Raw genomic sequence first — 13,296 nt, 5'->3', positions numbered from 1 at the left:
AACTTTGCAACCTGGAATGTTACCACTGGTTTTCTGTTACAGACAGTACCACAGAGTGCACATGTGCAATATTTGTAGAAACTGATGAGAACATGGTGCAAACAGGTGAAATGGTGTTTAATCAGGGCTTTAAGCATATAAGGAATCCAAAGCAATAGTCTTGCAATGCAGAAGCTGTCAGGATTAATTAACAGATGATGGAAAGCAGCATTCTTTCATATTGGACTCTTCTGGTTTTATTTTGGGACATAATGTCTTCATTAGTTCTTAGACATGCTTGTTTGGGGTAGTCCTTTGATAAAAAATACGTCCTGTTCACTGGCATGATTAAATGGAGAGGAGTGATTCTTTGTATGCTTTGTTTAAACAGTAGGAGTACCATGGGGAAACCAAGTATGAGATGGACTTCAATATCAAACACAGTAGGAAGAAAATGAGCAAAGAGCTCAGTTCAGGTGTCAGCTGAAAAGAACTCATAGCAACACATCTGCCAGGGCAGATATCATAGGACTGTGAGCATGTTTGTTTGATTGGAAATTACTAATTTTTAAGTTTAGCAATAGGTATTTTCAAAAACTACATGAACCAGTCTAAAATCTTTTCTGAAAATTCAGATCAAATACTGATATTGCAAATATTTTTGCATTTTCTTATCTGTAAGTGGGAAAAAATACTTAAAACAGATTTGAACACAGGGAGAATAATAACAAGAAATCAAAGCTTTAGACAGCACCTAAATTCAGTAAAGAGCCTCAGCTACTGTGTGGAATTTCACTGCTAGTGAAACCTACTTTACCTATTTCACTGGTTTATATGTTTGCAAACTGTAAAATAAACCACTGTGACAGCTTGAATATTTCTGGTAGGAATAATGTTTACTAAAAAATAAAGTCTTTTTAGGACTGGCGGTTAAACCAAGTTAAGAAATAAATCTGAATTTTAAATGCATAGATGCTCCTGAAACATTCAAAGTCTGTATGCTTATTGCAGAACAATACTTTTTTCCTCATTAGTTTATGTGGAATGCTTTTCTGGGATAGGCTGTTCTGTATGGAACACTCAGAAAAAAGCAGGTGTTAAAGAAAATGTAAATATTGATTGACTGAATCCAGTAAAGGGTGGTCTCAGAGCTTGTTTCTTCCCATGCTAAAGGAAGGGACATAGGAAAGGAAATGAAGCTAAATACACAGTTGGAGATTTAAAGTATTCATCATGTTGGAAAGGAAACTTTTAAAATTTCTAAGGTCAGCAGAAATACAGACTTTGTTAGGGATACCCATCCCCCTCAGGTAGCTGAGTGTTTATGGCTGGAAAATGTTTCCTTTTCTGGCAGAACTGTGAGGATGCTCCTGACTCTTTTTAATACTCCCACAGGCCCAGGGGGACTCTGAGGCAAGGCGGGCACCACTGCCCAGGGTGGGTGACAGCCCCAGTGCTGCTCCCCATTGTGGGGCAAGCTGCTGCCCTCGGGTGAGCCATCCCTGCAGCTCACAGCCCCGCACATTCACACCACACCGTTTTTGTCAGTCGTGGTGCGTAAGTGGTGGGAGCAAGGGGCTTCTTGCCATTTAGCTGCATCCACTGGAGAAGGAGGTCTGTGAGCTCAGTGCGCAGCAGTCACTTCCACTTGCACAGACCAGGTGACACAGCGTTCTGGGTCTCACACCTCCAAATACCCTCAGTCAGGAGTGGAACGTCCTCTCAGAAGAGGAACGAGCCTAGAAAACTGAGATGAAAAGGAGAAAGGTAGAAAAAAGGACAGCAGAGACTTTACTAAACAAGTCAATATTGATTTCATCTTTAATGAAAGTCCAAGTTCACTGGAAAGTTAATTATGTCTGAATTGTAGTTTTCATCCTTCAGCATTTTAAGCCTCAAGTTAAATTACCAAATGAAAGACCTAATAACTTTCATGTTCTATTTCAAGAAACAGAAGACAAGTCTTGTGGGACTTACTCATCACCTACTGCAGAATGAACACTGCTGTTCCCTCGTCTTGCTTCTGCAATCCCTTTGGGCTCTCAGAAGCAAATAGCAAGCAGTAGTACAAGAGCCACATGGCCAACCATGAGACATCAGACAGTTCTTCCTGGGGTAGTTTAGATGTAGTCAGCTAGAGGCAACCAAGCTCATCCATTGCATTTTAGGCCACAGATTCAAGCTTGCTATTTGCCTGTGTAGGCTAGGAAAACCCAAACAAGTGGATACACAGAAATAATAACAGTAGAACTTGAAGGCACGGAGGAGGACATTTCTTGGTCACACCCATAGCAGCTCTATTGAACACTGGTTTGTAATTGAGAAAGCAAGTTCCGTGTCCTGGGCACGTAGTCAGCTTATGTATTCTTGACTTACTTTGGCTGTTGAGCTGTAGAAGTTTGGTGTAAGCTTAAAATAGAGGCAATTCCGCAAGAAAAGTATGTTTTCTGTCATTTTATTCTTTCTTGGTTAACCAAAAGTATGCGGATGCTCCCAGTCTTGTTGGGCCACTGGGCTCTTCTAATCATCATGCATTTCATTTCTGTCTTCAACAGAAAACCTTTCTCAAAGAAACCTGCATAAGGTAGGCAGAAAATGGGAGTAGATATATGACTCCTGAGAAAGTTAAATGGTACCAGAATTATGCCTATTTCTGTCCCTCATGACTGCATCCTTTTTGTACATTATAGAAATATTATCCAATGATACAATTAGTTACTATTAAAAAAATGATAGCTGTTTTGCTGGGTTTCCCTAAATTGCTATGATACTATATTAGGCCACAGATCACTGTTGCCTGACTATGCGGCAAAACTTCAATCCTCACTTTTCTTCCAACTTACCAATACCAGGAACTGGTATTTTTGTGTACTGGAATCCATACCCAGCATGGCCCAAAAGACTCCCTCCTTGTCCAAAATGGATTCTTGTGGATATTCTTTTAAAACTAATAGTGGAACTTCTCTGATGATGACAGGCTTCTCTCTGACACAAGTTACTTACAAGATCCTATTTCCCTGGACATTAGTTGTTTCAAACTTTTGTCAACCCCAAGTTCTCCTTGTCTGGCATATCCCTGGGTCAGGCACCTTCTTGAAGCCTGGAGCTGAGCTCCTTTTTCTATTTTGTTCTATAATATTTTTGCTGATTTTCTTCACCATGTTATCATCACCATTAAACAAACGTGGCAGTGTAACTCCAACACCTTCATCCCTATTATTCAAAGAACTTAGCAGATGTATCCACACTTTCATAGTAAATGAGTTTAGTATTTTCTTGAGCTGTGTCTTAAAGGTTAGTGGTTTGTTGCACCAGTCCCAGTGGGTTTTCTCTCCCTGCTCTCTTTTCTCCATCCTAACATTAGGCTGAAACTTATTCTTCAAGTCTGTCCAGCTTGTGGTTTAGACCTCGGGTTGTTCTGCTGGCCCCTGAGCTTTTCTGAGCTACAGAGCTCTGCATATCTGAACAAGTCAGCACACTGTGTTCTGCCAGCTTAAAATCTCTCAAACTCTTTCTCAGTTTTTCTATCTATGCACAGTTGTCTTTGGATAAAAGCCATGCTAGCTGTGGTGCAATGGGACAATCAAAGGTAACTGCAGTAGGAATGACACCATGGAGGAAACGGTAGCTGTGATGGCCTAAGGATATGATTCAACAATGCACCAATGAGGTGTAACAGCTCTTTGCCTCTAAAAGAGGAGCTCTCCCACCCCTGCTTCCTTCCTTCCATTCCTGCTCACAAGCGCATGGTCTGTAGCTTGCACTGCAAGCATCTGAAGTCATCAGTGTAGAACTGCTGTAGCTCTGCTGCATGAAAAGAGGCAGCTGATGTGCTGTAAAAAAATGGCAGGAAAATGTACTCTCTGCACTTCAAGACACAGCAGTATGTTGGATCATTCTCAGGGGAGCAGAACAGGGTGGGGAATTGAGGCTTTGAATAGAAACACATGCAAGAGCTTATAGAGCCAGTGAAAATGCAACTATAGCATAACAGCCCCCTAAGAGCTAGAAGTTATCATCAGAGGTTTTTTGGTCCTTGTGTTTAATTGAGTAAAGGGCAAAAGAAGACTGCCAGTCATTGGACTCAGAGATGGAGTCCAACACGCCTTTAGGACTCCAGGTCTTGGAAAATGGAAACAACCCCAAGCTGCATCTCCCCAAAGAGAAACCAAGTTGCTGAAAGATTATATCAATGGATCAATATTATTATATCAATAATATACTCCTGGAGTTGCCATACTAATTTTCTTCATTTGGTTGAAGCATTTCTGTCTTTTAACAAAGTGCATTCTGCACTTCTGCTTCCTCCGTGGCAGAAAAACTTCTGATATATTCAACTTTTTAATTGATAAAGTGTTTAGGTTTCTGCTTCACAAGGACTTCAGCAATCAAAATATAATGGAATCACAGAACCATAGAATGGTTTGGTCAAAAAAGGACCTTTAAAGACCATCTAGTTCACCTCTATTGTTGTGGACATGAACATTTTCCACTAAACTAGGTTGCTCAAAGCCCCATCCAGCCTGACCTTCACCACCTCCAGGGATGGGGCATCCACAGCTTCTCTGGGCAACCTGTTCCAGTGCCTCAGCACCCTTATGGTGAAAAAATTCCTCCTTATATCTAATATAAATCTAACCTAAGTCACATATAACTGTTCATTAATATTGAGTATGCATACAGGTATGCAAACAGCAATTTACTGTGGGACAGGAGTAGGGGTGCCATTATTTGTGCAAGAAAACTTCCATCTGGAAAAGCAAAGGCTGCAGGAATTACCAGCTGAAAATCAGACTAAACATATGAAGATTTCATAAATACTGACCCAAGTCTTTTGTTGCTGTTCCTGGCTTTAATGACAACAGATCATGTTGAAATCTTGTGTAAATTATTTATAAAATTTTTATTTATCTAAGACACTGACCACATTTATGTCTTCTCTAATTGTGTTATATGTGGTCTCCTTTGAAGCAATTACACAGTTTACATTTTGATTAATTAACTAAATATCATAACAAAACCCCTAAAACAGTTTGAAAAACAATTCCAACAAGACTTGAAATTGTATTCTTTTAACAAGGCTGATTATCTTCTCAAATGAATGCCTCGGGACTCAGAGCAAACAATACATCAAACAGACAGAAGCCTCTTAATTGCATCCCAAACACGCAGACTATGCTGGTCACTAAAGCAGAACTGAATTTCTCCTTAGGTATTATCTTCCCACCACTAGCCACTACAGCTACAGCAAAGTACTAGTTTAAACTATAAATATATAACAGTTTTTTAAAAAGAAGCCACTGTGTTGTGTTTCAGTTGATGAACACACATGGTATGCCAGTCAGTCACAAATGAGTTTTGACACATTGCAGCAGCTCCCACCTCATAAATAAAACACAGGGTTTGGTCACTGAAAAAATGGAGAGCATGATGAACCATCTATCAACCAGCACAGATTTCCCCATTCTCTTCCTTGTCAGTGGGCATGGCTTGTCACTGGAATCTCTACCACAGCTGAATCGGTCACGAGTGAAATTACAGTGGATGTGTGTGCAGCAATCTGCAGATTCAACCACTGCCTAAACTCACTTCTCCATTTTCACAATAAAAAAATAACAAAACATTTCCTAAATATATATAGTATACTATCCATGTTCTGGATATTTACAGGATGCCAGAAAAAAATTCTTTTGGCATTAAGTTGACTTTTAAAAATGTTCATATGGGGAGAATTTGCCACTGTGGTAGATCATTAAAGGTCTCTGGCCTCTTTGTTTATTTTCCTTTGCATAATTTCATCTACCTTGGTTGTGATGAGACACAGTGTGTTGGTGCTGCAAAGCTCAGTGGTTTTGTTTATATATACAGTCAGTCTCAAAAGCTGGCATATTTCTAATAAATAAAGTATGGGAAAATATTTTCAAATTCCAGAATAATGATTTGAAAGACTGGCAGTATTATGGTTATCTAGAAATTACATTGAGTACTAAAGCCTACACTACATGGAGTAAGAGCTGAGGATCTATACACCTCCAAATTAGGAAACTCAAACCAATACCCATGACAACTGGCACCTTTGTATTTTCTGTGACTCGTGCAATGACAATGTCGCTCTCTACAACTGGTGCAAATGATTTGAATTACTGTTGTTGCAGAATCATTACTATTAAAATGTCTAACTTACATAAACAAAACTCTTATATTAAATATAAAATAAATTGAGAGTGATATTAGAGAAACTAAAGGAAATTAGGATTTTTAGCGCATACTGCTCTCTGAATATTCCCAGAAGTTTGTGGGTATCAAATATGTGATTATACAATCCCTGTAATGAATGCAGCTGTGTTTATTTCACTGCATGGATCAGACAAACTGTACAAGCTAAGCATCGGTGTCTTGTTCATAAATCAGTTTAAAAAATGTAGCACTGTATGCAAGATATACTCAGACCTTTTTTTCTGTTCCAAGTGTTTTCAGACTTGGCAGAGCACACATTCCTTAGAGGACTATGAACATGCCAAATTTTAAGCGTTTCTAGAAAAATCATTTTTTAGTTAGTTCAAAAAACCCCATATTAATTCCTTGCTTAATAGCATAGGAATCAACTTTTAAATACAGTGAAATCCAGTTAAAAATGTTCTGTTTAGTTTTGCTTAAAAATAGGGTGAAAGAAGGTGTAAAGAATTTCAGCCTATTTCCTTTCCGGCATAGTTTCTTTAGAAGAAAAAAAAAAAAAAGTTGACTGTATTTGAGCTTCCTTCCAGGAGTCTCCATTTTTGCCTCCTTCTAAAAGTTTGCAAATTTAGTCCCTCGTTGTACATACACAGAAAAAAGAAATAAACCCCAAACAAAACCAAAAAAACAGTGTCACAATGACGCCTCTTTGGCTCTTTGCTGTGTCAATTTTTCTGTGCTTTGCATTTCATGACAGTTACAATTGCAGTTTTGAATGCTAACACAATCGTTGTGATCCACAACCAAAACATGTAATGCATATAGTCAGTTATTTTCCACTGAAGTCTATAACTTTTTACAATGCTTTCTGTAGAGTTGGGTTGTGTTTTTTTAATATACCTTTAAAAGGGAGTCTCATTTAAACCCGTGATTCTATTATGATTAATTTAAAGAAAGCTTAATATCTACTGTACCATACATCAGTCTGTATACAACTGCCTTCAGTGAAACAGTGCTGCTCACATGCCCACTGTATTCCATCATGTGTTTAAGCCTTAAACAATTTTCTCTGGAGGTCATCTTTATTCTACAGCAATATGGTGCCCAGCGTCACAGGGTATCCTCTTTGTAGCTGAGACCTCTTGCTGCTGTTTCTCTTTCATATTTCCAATGCAAAGAAAAATGCTTCAGGTATTTATTTTTGCCTTTGCTAATTAGAGCTACTGGAGTAAAATGATATTAGAAAGAAAACTTAAGAATATGATTTAGTGTGTGTATTGCTTGGAAACAGTTTTCTGTACAGGTTGTACACTTATTCTCTTTAGGGAATGGATTTTTGTTTGGTTTTAGTTCTGCATTGGTATATATCTAACAAAACAGAGTCTGAAATTACAAACACGCTTTCTAATGTCTGTTTGAGAGAACAGACATTTAGTCAGTGGAACTTTTCAGCATTATGTCTTCTAGCCTGGAAAGAAATAGTCACTCGATGCTCTTAAAACATTGAAGCAGTTGTATTTGTACTCAGCCACCAAGCTACAGAGGGGGAAGGGAATTCAATTTCCCAAGCAACACAAAGAAGTTACTTGAGGCCAACTACAAATCTGACCAGGAAGAATTGCAGACTGCAAATAACTCACAGACCTACTTTATTACTATGATAACAATCTAAGTTATATTTCTAGAATATAACTTTATTTCTGTAGTTGTAAATATAAGAGATATATTTCATGCTCTTAGCACATTCAATAACGGGAGCCTAGCTGCTTGCCTTCACAGTTCTTTACAGGCATGATCTTCACAGATCGTCTCACTTAGAAAAATTACTGGATTTTCTTGAGCTGAATTGAAGTTTCCAAATGAGATCTGTAATTGTGCATATGGAGTTTACCATCACGAAACAAACAAACAAACAAGCATATTTGAGATAGTTTTATATTGTGTGGCTTAACAAGAAAATTGTAAGTTTGCCTGCTTTTCTTTTAAGCCAAATTATCCATCAAAAAGTTCACGTACAAATTCTTCCTGTAAGCTATGAATTCATCCTTGCCCATGATGCCAGCAGAACCTTTGACAAAATTTATGGTGGACCATAGGCTATCAAATTGCTTCCTTTTTCTTCTTCCTCTTTGGTCTTCTATTCATTTGTTGTATGGTCTGTGTGGTAGGAATTGCATTTATTTGCTCCCCGAATTTGTTTCACACCATTGAGATTCTTGGCCATGACTTTCAGAGGTGTGTGCTGTACACACTACAGGTGAAGCTGAAATTGCTTTGAAAAGTGGACCTTCCCTAGCATGCCCAAGTTACTGTGTACTAGCAATACTGTTCAGTGGCATTTCATAGAGAGAATGTGATAAGTAGTTCTTCCTGCTGACATTAAGTGTAAACACTGGCAAAGAAAATAAATCCATTTTTGTAGGCCCCTAGCCGAATTATTAAAACAACTGAGCAAGTATTTTATTTCAATTGTGACCTTAAGACTGTTTGTTTTTTTGTTTTTGTTTTTTTTCCTGCAAGGTCTTATTCCTCTTGTGATAAATTACTGAACAGTTTAAAAAACAAGCTACAGAAAACAAAAGATGTTCCCTGTTTCTTTGTGATATAAGCTGCATGTTCTATCTTGTACTAAATTAATCATAAACTGTTCAATATTTAAAAGGGGAAAAGAGCAGGTGCCTGCCAGGAACAGGTGTTACAAATTTTAGGTTAAATAAAATCCAACAATCCTTTCCACATATTATTTCCATAACATACATCAGAAAACATACTCTGCAGTTAATACATCCCCAGCTGTGCAGAAGAAGAGCCTTTTGTCATGTGTCTTCTGATCTGGTCTTGTTGTTAGAATTTATTTTACATTTTGGTTCATGAGGGCTCAGCTTTGCTGACTTTCATGGAATTCTGTAAACACCATATTGCCAATCTTAGAGTGATTGTAAACACCATTACATTTACAGTGAGTAACCTGATGAGTACCTGCAAAAATAATTCAGCAGGCTGCCCAAGGATGGAGAATTCACCTAACATTTATTTTGATTTATTTTAAAACCTCGTAGTGAAATTCATTGTTGTCTACTATTGAATGTGAATGCAGGAGTAGTGTCGTATTATCCCAGCCTTTTCTCAAGTCTACTAATGGGTCATTTGAGTCCTGTGAGAAAGGTTATTATGATAAAAACAGTGAAATGGTTTGATAGATGGAATAATTTGATTGTAATATATTTTAACATGTGGAAAAGCACTGTTCAAATAAGACAATCGTACAAGATGGAAATTAGTTATCATCGTAATCCTTCAGAAAACCCTACTCTTTTTACAACATGCCAGCATCGAAAGCCATGGAAACACTTTTGAAATAATTCTAAAGGAGAACACATTATACACTAGGGAACCACCAGTGCATTTATTAGTAATCTTAGTTTTAAATTCCTGACAGAGTCTGAAAAATTGTATTAGGTTTGGAACTGTACCTGAAATACTGATTGTGCTGGCAGAGCCAATGACAGACTTTTTCTTTTTCCATCTGGAGCACTGGGATTGTTAAAACAACTAATGTGCATCTCTAAAGTGCTTTTTCATTGGAGGACTTGAATGCATATTGCAAATATTTAAGTATTTAAAGGAGGGCAAATGCAACTGTACAATAGCTTCTATATCTATTGAACACATATAGCATATTAGCATGTTTTTACATAACTAAAAATTGTGTAAGGAAAAACTCCTTCACTAGGATTGTAATGTAGTGCTGGAACAAGTAATCTGCATTGGTGATGGAGTCTCCATTTTTGAAGGTTTCAAGGCCTGGCCAGACAAAGCCACAGCTGACCTGACAGGAGGCTGTGTACAGGATATTTGTGCAGTTTTCATCTTGGATGTTTTTCAAGATAGGCTGGATAAAGCCCTGGTAACCTGGTCTATGCATGCAGTTGACCCCCTTTGACTTGGAGACCTTGTGATTTCTCTTATAACCTGAATTACCCCATGATGCTGTGACCTTGAGAGGTGCTTTCCAACCACTATTACTTCTGTGACACTGTGAATATGAAGTCCAGACTAACTAGTGGACACATTAATAACATTATTTAAACAATTTTCCAGGCATATAAAGAAATCAGGTGTTTGTTTGTTTGTTTGTTTGTTTGTTTTTCCTGGAGACAAGGCCAAAGCATACATCCCAGGGGTCCATTAAGGAGCTGAAGACAGAGCTGGAGACCCTTAGTCTGGGCAGGAATTGAAGGCCCTGGGCCGACCTGAAGTGGGGTTCCTGGGCCCAGGTGAGGGGGTCCCAGGTGGAGCTGGCCAGGGCCATTGAGGCCCTAGAGGCCTAGTTCTTGGTGTGCACTGCCACTTTCCAAGTGATTCAGCAAGTCTCTTCTGTTCTTCCTCCTTCTTCACCTTGTTACTATGTTCTGAGCGTCTGAACCACCATACTGCTGGCCCAAGGAGGTGGTTTATTCAACACCCACATTCTGGCAAAAGATTTGTTTAGTTTTTAAGCAGGTCATGTATTTAATGTCTTAGTAGCAAGATAGCAACAATAATCAAGTATTGTTGTTTTGCAGTAAGAACACTTTATAAGCACATAATGCTGGTGGAGGTTTTACACTGCTTGCTCTCGTGTAATAGCACTGACTTCAATGGACTATTCATGCTAGAGATGTGGAAACTGATCAGTAATAATACAGAAGTCTAAATATTTAGATATGCTTATATTACTTCACTTATCCCAGTGGAAGAGGGGACAGAGAGAGAGAGAGAGAGAGAGAGAGAGATACAATGTAACATGTTGACAGTTTTCAGTGACATTTCTTGAGGATATACATGTCAACTTTCTGTAAAGCAGAATACACGTGTGCCTTAACCCACGCAATTCTACATCCACATTAATCCAGTGTTAATTAATTATAAGTGTAATTTTTACTCTGCTGCATTGTTCTTCACATTTAGCTGGCTGATAGATACACACACACCTTGTTATGCTGCTCCTTGCAAACCAGCAGTAAGTACTTTACTTCCTGTGAACAGGTATGTCCCAACTGTGCTCTTTTCTGGAAGGTGATGCTACAGCAATGTCATGCTTCCATGAGTACAAGGTGCCACCCTGTGAAATATATCCAAGATTAATTATAGAAGCTAAAGAGCCCAATGCTTTCATCACTTCCTGGGAAGCTTTGATAACCAACTTGCCATCTCATGTCAACTGAATAGCGTTTTCAGAAAGAAGAATCTGATTTTATTTTGCATGCATATCTCAATACAAAGTACAGACTTAACTTCTTTGAAGTTCTTCTTCAAAGTATCTTCAAGGGTGGGCCTCTGGTTGGTAAGGAGTTATACATGTAAATAAAATCAGATTCAATTAACTCTTTAATTTGCTGCTTTAAGAATAACTTTGTTGCTATTAAAACACTGTTACCCTTGGAGTACTTCAGTCAACAAGTATATACAAATGCTACCACTGTAATGCTTAGTGGAGTTGTCAGAAAAAAAGCCTTATAAAGGAACAAAAAAGCCTTCTCTGGACTGTGAATCATTACCATAATACAAAATTATACATAAGCTCAGATAAATGGAGATAATCCAAACCACGCTTTTTTCTCCCTCCTAGTGAATGTATGATACCCTTATTTGATTCAAGGCAACAGTGTTATCTGCAATAGGATTTGTAATATCAAATAACGACCATGCTACCTTTGATTATTTGATACTTGCTATTATCTTTTATAAGAAATTAATTATTCATTATAAAATTACTTTCACTATGAAAACAAATTATGCTTTTCCAATTATTTGGCCTTGTAGGCTCTGCTAAATCAGATACAGAACTAGCAGAGACACCTTAGTAATAATTCTAATGTGATATAATGTGCAGTGATAAGAAAGGCACTTGGAGCAAAGCATTACCTGCATGTTAAAATTAATTGCATGCCTTTTCTGGGGTACTTGATCCCTCCTACTGATAGACTAAACTGAAGCAGGGTTAACTGTAGAATCCAACTGCTTTCTGAATATAAAAGTAATTTTATTTTAAAATTGCTTAGCAATGGAAAGATTTCCCCTTTATTTAAAAGCAGGCCATCAGACATTTAAAATGCTTTGCTAGAAACAAAGAACACCCAGTCACCTTCCATCCAAACTGTCAAACCTCTTTGCTTTACTCTGCATGCACAGAACACCTTTAATCACAGGGGGGAAAACAAACCCCACGTCTATATATCAACTGCAAGGTGGGTACATTTTCTCGATCATACAGCATGTGAGAATTCAGCTGAATGAACACAAACATTTCCAAAGTTACCCTGCAGAAACAGCACTTATTTCATACAAATCTCCCAAATATCTACACAATTTTGTCTGTAAGTCTTGCTTTTTTCTCTTTTTGTAGTCTCCCATATATATATATATATGTATACACATATATGTATACGTGTAAATGAGGATTCTCCTTGGGCAGGTCTGTGGCTGGGAATTTGTGTCTGGCTTACAGCCTGTGTGAATTTTGCTAGCTCTTGTTTCCCTGTAATTCATGCCAAACTTGATATCAGAAGCCATTTGTATTAAAGAATGAACTGTTTTCGCTTCTCTACCTGTCCCTTAAGTCTTATTGTTTAATGCATCTCCAGTGTTACAGATTAGAGATTAATTTCTTTCTTCTCAGTTTCTTACATGCAAACACCCTTAGGCTGGTTATTCCCACAGGTGAGCTGTCAGTATGCCACTGGTCTATCACAGATCTCTTTCAACAACACTGGTCTTAATTCATTAGAACTGATCCAGCTCCTCAGACCCTAACTATGTCCTGTTGCAAGGAATTACTTTCACTGTAGTGATCTTCAGTGAACATGCCGTCCCTGTCCTTCACCTTAGAGTCATTTCAAGTGCAATCTCACTTTGACAGCACCCATTCTTGGACTCAAAGTGGCCATTGAGTCTCACAGCTAAAACATGCCATGCAAGTCTTGATGAGGTACTGCCATCTAATAGCCCCTCAGGTCTAATTCAAGATCCATAAGAAGGTTCAGGATCAGAGCACAACTGGAGAATCATTCTCTTGGTATCATATAAGGTCTAGACAGAGATAGGCACGCATCCTAACTGCACACCTCTTAAGCCATGAGATAGCTTCATATTGAGACATAT

Source organism: Myiozetetes cayanensis, unplaced genomic scaffold (assembly GCF_022539395.1).
Source record: "Myiozetetes cayanensis isolate MyiCay16 unplaced genomic scaffold, myiCay2020 scf2-11, whole genome shotgun sequence".
In the NCBI taxonomy this organism is placed as follows: domain Eukaryota; kingdom Metazoa; phylum Chordata; class Aves; order Passeriformes; family Tyrannidae; genus Myiozetetes; species Myiozetetes cayanensis.
Note: the sequence above shows the minus strand (reverse complement) of the source record.